Source organism: Caretta caretta, chromosome 5 (genome assembly GCF_965140235.1).
Source record: "Caretta caretta isolate rCarCar2 chromosome 5, rCarCar1.hap1, whole genome shotgun sequence".
In the NCBI taxonomy this organism is placed as follows: domain Eukaryota; kingdom Metazoa; phylum Chordata; order Testudines; family Cheloniidae; genus Caretta; species Caretta caretta.
The window spans coordinates 74,383,042-74,389,041 of NC_134210.1; the positions used below are offsets into that span (position 1 = coordinate 74,383,042).

At 48.0% G+C, this 6,000-nt stretch overlaps 1 long non-coding RNA gene across 1 annotated transcript in view; it reads left to right on the plus strand.

Annotated features, from left to right (window-relative positions):
* LOC142072159 (uncharacterized) overlaps positions 1-5,483 on the plus strand; it is a 29,270-nt gene extending 23,787 nt beyond the window's left edge. Inside the window, exon 3 of the long non-coding RNA XR_012668497.1 lies at positions 4,882-5,483. This is a non-coding gene — a long non-coding RNA (uncharacterized LOC142072159). The remainder of the gene's footprint in view (positions 1-4,881) is intronic.
* The last annotated feature ends 517 nt before the right edge of the window (positions 5,484-6,000 follow it).

Genomic DNA, 6,000 nt, shown 5'->3' on the forward strand with positions numbered 1-6,000 from the left:
GCTCCACAATATCTGAGAGAGTAAGGGGGAGACGTTTATGGCGGGGTGGGACGTTGAGGCAAATCACCTGGCTGCTGGTTACACACAGCCAGACACCAGGACACTTAGAAGAGCACAGGAGGGCGCGGTACGCATCAGAGAAGCTTTGAAAACCAGTTTCATGACTGGACAGGCTACGGTGTGAAAGTTCTGTTTGTTTCTCCTTGATGAAACCCCCTGACCCTTGGTTCACTCTACTTCTCTGTAAGCTAACCACCCTCCCCTCCTCCCTTTGATCACCGCTTGCAGAGGCAATAAAGTCATTGTTGCTTCACATTTATGCATTCTTTATTAATTCATCACACAAATAGTTGGATAACTACCAAGGTAGCCCAGGAGGGGTGGTGGAGGAGGGAAGGACAAGGCCACACAGCACTTTAAAAGTTTAAAACTTATTGAATGCCAGCCTTCTGTTGCTTGGGCAATCCTCTGTGGTGGAGTGGCTGGGTGGCCGGAGGCCCCCCCACCACATTCTTGGGCATATGGGTGAGGAGGCTACGGAACTTGGGGAGGAGGGCAGTTGGTTACACAGGGACTGTAGCGGTGGTCTGTGCTCCTGCTGCCTTTCCTGCAGCTCAACCATATGCTGGAGCATATTAGTTTGATCCTCCAGCAGCCTCAGCATTGAATCCTGCCTCCTCTTATCACGCTGCCGCCACCTTTCAGCTTCAGTCCTCTCTTCAGCTCGCCACCTCTCCTCCCGGTCATTTTGTGCTTTCCTGCACTCTGACATTGTCTGCCTCCACGCATTCATCTGTGCTCTGTCAGTGTGGGAGGACAGCATGAGGTCAGAGAACATTTCATCGCGAGTGCGTTTTTTTCGCCTTCTAATCTTTGCTAGCCTCTGGGAAGGAGAAGATCCTGTTATCCTTGAAACACATGCAGCTGGTGGAGGAAAAAAAAGGACAGTGGTATTTAAAAAGACACATTTTCTAGAACAATGGGTACACTCTTTCATGGTAAAGCTTGCTGTTAACATTACATAGATAGCACATGTGCTTTCGTTTCAAGGTCGCATTTTGCTTCCCTCCAGCGCGTGGCTAGCCCCTCCCCCCTCTCTGTGGCTAACAGCGGGGAACATTTCTGTTCAGCCACAGGCAAACAGCCCAGCAGGAACAGGCACCTCTGAATGTCCCCTTAAGAAAAGCTCCCTATTTCAACCAGGTGACCATGAATGATATCACTCTCCTTAGGATAACACAGAGAGATAAAGAACGGATGTTGTTTGAATGCCAGCAAACATACACTGCAATGCTTTGTTCTACAGTGATTCCCGAGTACGTGCTACTGGCCTGGAGAGGTAAAGTGTCCTACCACGATGGATGGAATAAGGCTGCCCTCCCCAGAAACCTTTTGCAAAGGCTTTGGAAGTACATCCAGGAGAGCCGCGAATGCCAGGGCAAATTAATCATTAAATATGCTTGCTTTTAAACCATGTATAGTATTTTAAAAAATACACTCAACAGAGGTCCCTTCTCTGCCTGGCGTGTCTGGGAGGCAGCCTTGGGTGGGTTCGGGGGGTACTGGCTCCAGGTCCAGGGTGAGAAACAGTTCCTGGCTGTTGGGAAAACCGGTTTCTCCACTTGCTTGCTGTGCACTATCTACAACCTCATCATCATCATCTTCCTCATAGCCAAAACCTGCTTCCATGTTGCCTCCATCTCCATTGAAGGAGTCAAACAATGCGGCTGGGGTAGTGGGGGCTGAACCCCCTAAAATGACATGCAGCTCATCATAGAAGCGGCTTGTTTTGGGCTCTGACCCAAAGCGGCCGTTCGTCTCTCTGGTTTTCTGGTAGGCTTGCCTCAGCTCCTTAAGTTTCACCTGGCACTGCTTCGGGTCCCTGTTATGGCCTCTGTCCTTCATGCCCTGGGAGATTTTGACAAAGGTTTTGGCATTTCGAAAACTGGAACGTAGTTCTGATAGCACGGATTCCTCTCCCCACACAGCGATCAGATCCCGTACCTCCTGTTCGGTCCATGCTGGAGCTCTTCTGCGATTCTGGAACTCCATCATGGTCACCTCTGCTGATGAGCTCTGCTTGGTCACCTGCAGCTTGCCACACTGGCCAAACAGGAAATTGAAATTCAAAAGTTTGCGGGCCTTTTCCTCTCTACCTGGCCAGTGCATCTGAGTTGAGAGTGCTGTCCAGAGCGGTCACAATGGAGCACTCTGGGATAGCTCCCGGAGGCCAATACCGTCTAATTGCATCCACAGTACCCCAAGTTCGACCCAGCAAGGCCGATTTAAGCGCTAATCCCCTTGTCAGGGGTGGAGTAAGGAAATGGATTTTAAGAGCCCTTTAAGTAAAAAAAAAAAAGGGCTTCGTCGTGTGGACGGGTACAGGGTTAAATCGATTTAACGCTGCTAAGTTCGACCTCAACTCCTAGTGTAGACCAGGGCTATGACTGGAGAACTAGTGAAATGGTGACATTGTAAGGACCAAGAAAGTAAAAATTGAGTTATAGAGAAGGGATGGAATCTTTAAGCAGATTAACACACAGTTTTTTTGTTTTTTCCTAACACCTGTTTATCTTTAATCATTAATTAACATTGTGAATAAAAAGCTTTTGTTAAAGATTCACCATCCTCAGTGCTTCAGTTAAGGTAGTAAGAACTCACTGTACAAATCCCTTATCCTTCTGATTGCTCATCCAACAAAACTACAGAAGATACATTTTTATATTCCTGATCTTTTGAAGTTAAAAAACCCCCCACTCCATCCCCATCCCAAAGCCCTAACATTTTTAGGTCATCTTTATACAGCGTAAAAAAGCAAAAAAGGGGATAAGCAAGTCCCCTTTAAGTTCTCCATGCTCTGCAGTACACAAGAACAGAGAAATCATGGTACCCCATAGTTTTGATGTTTATTTTATGCTTGAGTTTCCTACCACCACCCTACCCCCAACTAGCCCATAATATGGTGGATGTACACAATTCAGTTTACATAAAGGGATAATCTGGAAGATAAACAACCAGAGATCTACATTCACTTTCACTGGTAAAAATACCCAACTTGTTGCCAAGCAAACATCGTCCTCTAGAACTCCAAGCATACAGCTGTGCTGATTAAACAACACGGGTTTATTTGTACTGTGTGTATCCAGTCATAACTGAATCACAAATTCAGAAGCATGGATTGTTCACTTAATTAAAAGTTTTGGTTCTAGCAACTCACATCTTAGGGTGGTCTACTCTACAAAATTAGGTTGATGTAAGCCAGTTTGCATTGACCTAGTTGTGCATGTGTCTAACTTAAATTTATCTTCTCCCAGTGTAAGTACCCGATTACGGCAAAGCAGTAACACCACCTCCCCAAGCAGTGTTGAGCCATGGTAGATGTACTGAGGTCAACACAGTGCAAGTGTAGACACTGCATTACTTATGTTGACCCTTACAGTCCTCCAACAGCTGTCCCACAATGCCCAAACACTGATTGCTCTGGTCACAATTGTGAGCTCCATTTCCCAGGATCCTGGAGACCAGCAGGCCCCCGGAGACCAGCAGGCTCCCCTCCCCTTAAAGCCCAGCAAATTTTTGAAATGCCTTTTCCTGATTTTCCAGCTTGGCAAGCACACCTAGCAGTTCTCTCCTGTTGTGTGCAACTGCCCAGCTGACCAGGCCAGCTGCACATTCCAGACGTGCTTCAGCTTGGAGAGACAGGAGATATTGGATCTCCTGGGCCTGTGAGGAAAAGAGGCTGCGCTACAGACCAGCCATAGAAATGTAGACATCTACAAGCGGATTGCACGGGGGATGCAGGAGAATGGCAGTGACAGGGACCAGCAGTAGTGCCGCTTGAAAGCAAAGGAACTGTGTCAGACATATCAGAAGCCAAGGAGGGGAACAACCAATTGGGGGCCACGCTGCAGACCTTGCACTTTACAAAGAGCTGCATGCCATCCTTGACAGAGACCCCACTACCATCCCATAGACCACTGTGGATACTTTTGAGGCCTCTGGTGCAAACAGCAAGAACAAGGAGGTAGAGAAGGAAGAGGAGGAGGATGGGGGACATGCGACTGGGGAGGTCCAGCTATGCTGCGAGCCAGGACCTGTTTGAGACTCCGTTGCAGTTCAGTCAGTCCCAGCAGTTGAGCATGGGTGAGTCCAATGCCAGGGAAGGAACCTTGGGTAAGTGTGTAATTGTGTTTCCCATTACAATGATGCACTGATGGCGCCCCCAATGTAACAGGACATAGCTACTGACCTTTCATTAATTTACTCATACTAAAAGAGGTAGCAGTACGACAAAGAGAGCGAGCATTATCTGCTTTTGATTCCCCTGTAGAAGTATGCAGGGAGGAGGGGAAGCGGATCACTTTCTTTGTGCACACAGGGATGTCCAATGAATTCTCCTGAGAGATCTCAACGACGCTTTCCTGGAGATATTCCGCAACCCTCTCCTGAAGGTTTCTAGGGACGGCAGCCTTATTTCTTCCTCCGTGGTAAGACACTTTCCCACACCACTTGGAGATAAATTCTACAGGCGCCATTGCAGTACATGGCTTCGGGATGATAGCAGCAGCTATTCTCTCTTTGTCTTTGTTACCCTCAGGAGTGAGAGATCAGCTAAAATCACCACTGCCTGTGGAAAACGGTGCCAGTGTTCAGTGCCACTGCCCTTTACTCATCGTTTCATTCTCTCCTCATCTCCCTTACCCTGGTGGCTCTGACTCACCACGGCTGGTGCTGTGAGTGGCACCATGCGCAAGCACAACTGTCAGTAAGTATATCTTGTTAAAAACTTTAGGGGAGCAAGGGAATGGAGTTCTGAATCTTAACTTTGGCTTTCCATTGTGACTATACTGACAATGGTACCTCTGGGTGCTTTATCTGCAGCTTCTGCTGTGTGGCCTAAAAAGGTTCCCCCTCCAACCCTGTGGAATGCCTGAGTCAGATAAGGAGGATTAAGAAGAGGACTTGGGATGACATGTTCAGGGAGATCCTACAAGCCAGTGCTGCATCAGACTGTGAGCACAGGCCCTGGAGGGTGAACACTGCAGCCTGGAGAAGGAAATAGCAGGTAGGAGAAAGACTCAGGAGCCCCAGCAGGTAAAGAAGAGGGAGATGCACCAGGACATAATGAGGTTTCTCTGGCAGCAAACTCCAATACTGCAGCCTCTTGTGGACCCACAGGTTCAATAATCACGTGCTCACCTCCCTTTGCGGTCAATGGAAAGCTCCACTGCAGCACCTCCCAACACCCAACCCTCAACATTCCACATGGCATATGGGGCTGCATCCCTACCCCTACCTAATGGGAGACACTAAGGACAACCACAGCTTCACATACACTGACCTGAGAGAGCCATAGTAACTGTATGTGTAACTAAAATGAACATTAATTATTTCCCTTTGTTAAGTTCTTTCCCACTAATTTATTTTTTTTTATATATTTGCTTTTAAATGTCTCAGATTTTTTTTTTTGCACTGATTTTGTTACAGAATAAAATTCTACTATTTGGAAAATAATTTTTATTAGTTCACAACGTATGCTGCAGAGTGCCTAGTAGTTCTGAAAGCACCAATTTACATGTGGCTGTACAGTGTGACACAATTCATAGAATCAGTGACAAACACAGTGTTACAATCATAAATGTATAACAAGCACCAAAAAATTAATAGGTGCATTCAGGCTTGCCGACAGGGGGAGGGGAGGGCAAATGGGGCAATTGTCCAGGGGCCAGTAGCAGCGGTGGAGGCTGGGAGCCCAGGGCCCTTTTAAATCGACTGGGTGGGCCACAGGGCTCCTAAGCATAGGTGCCAAGTGGGTGCTGATCACCCACTGGCGGGCTCCTCCTCCCCCACACCTCCTGCCATCCACTGATCAGCTTGTCCCCAACAGCTGTTTGGCAGTGTTCCAGAGGTGCTGGGGGGTGAAGAGCAGGGGGTGGGAAGAGGCAGTGCAGGGGCGGGCCTGAGCGATGCCTGGCACAGGTGCCAGGAGTGGAAGGGACG